Source organism: Eschrichtius robustus, chromosome 14, assembly GCF_028021215.1.
Source record: "Eschrichtius robustus isolate mEscRob2 chromosome 14, mEscRob2.pri, whole genome shotgun sequence".
Lineage (NCBI taxonomy): Eukaryota > Metazoa > Chordata > Mammalia > Artiodactyla > Eschrichtiidae > Eschrichtius > Eschrichtius robustus.
In genome coordinates, this window is record NC_090837.1 from 87,074,523 (window position 1) to 87,075,253 (window position 731).

At 43.5% G+C, this 731-nt stretch overlaps 1 non-coding gene across 1 annotated transcript; it reads right to left on the bottom strand.

The window, feature by feature from the left end:
• Positions 1–73, bottom strand: TRNAE-UUC (transfer RNA glutamic acid (anticodon UUC)). Its single transcript has one exon. It is a non-coding gene; the product is annotated as a tRNA-Glu (tRNA).
• Between the last annotated feature and the right edge of the window lie 658 nt (positions 74–731).

Below are 731 nucleotides of genomic sequence, written 5' to 3' on the forward strand. Positions count from 1 at the left end.
TTCCCTGACCAGGGATTGAACCCGGGGCCTTGGCAGTGAAAGTGCCAAGTCCTAACCACTGGACCACCAGGGAATTCCCCATAGAACCTGCTACAAAAGGGGAAAGTGATATATTTTTTTCTTCCTGGAAAAAGAAAGGAAATTCAGTAAAGAGAAAATTCTGATACAGCTTTGGGCTGATTTTTAAATAAACATCTCAGCTTCAAGAAGAAAAGTCAAGATTTTTACTTTTCCTCTCTGCAAAGTGTTCCTTTAGTGACTGGTGGTTTATAGCAGATTTCAGTGGCCTGGGTTGTAAATGCCCAGAGACTGAAACTTGTAGCTGTGATTTCACGATAGGATTTCAAATGTCAAGACTACTTCCAAATATGGGGCACTTTGCAAACCTAGGACACTTGGTATTCACCGTGAACCCAGTGTGGCTTGATTTGTTCTTTAAGGACTCGAAAGTCTAGTGGAGGAAAAAAGTCATTGAAAAAATAATAGGAGCAGGAGTTCTGGAGCAGACAGCCTTGAGTTCAAATCCTGACTCTGCCTCTGACTAGCTGGGTGACCTTGGCAATTTCACCTCCCAGTGCTTTAGTTACTTGGTCTGCAAACTGGGGTTCATAGTACATAGTCATAGCACTCAATGAGAGGATATGACATTAACGTAGGCCTGGCTTGTGGGAAGGACTGGATTTCAAGTGTCTCAAATGCACAGAGAAGAGCAGCCACTCGGGTCAGGAACA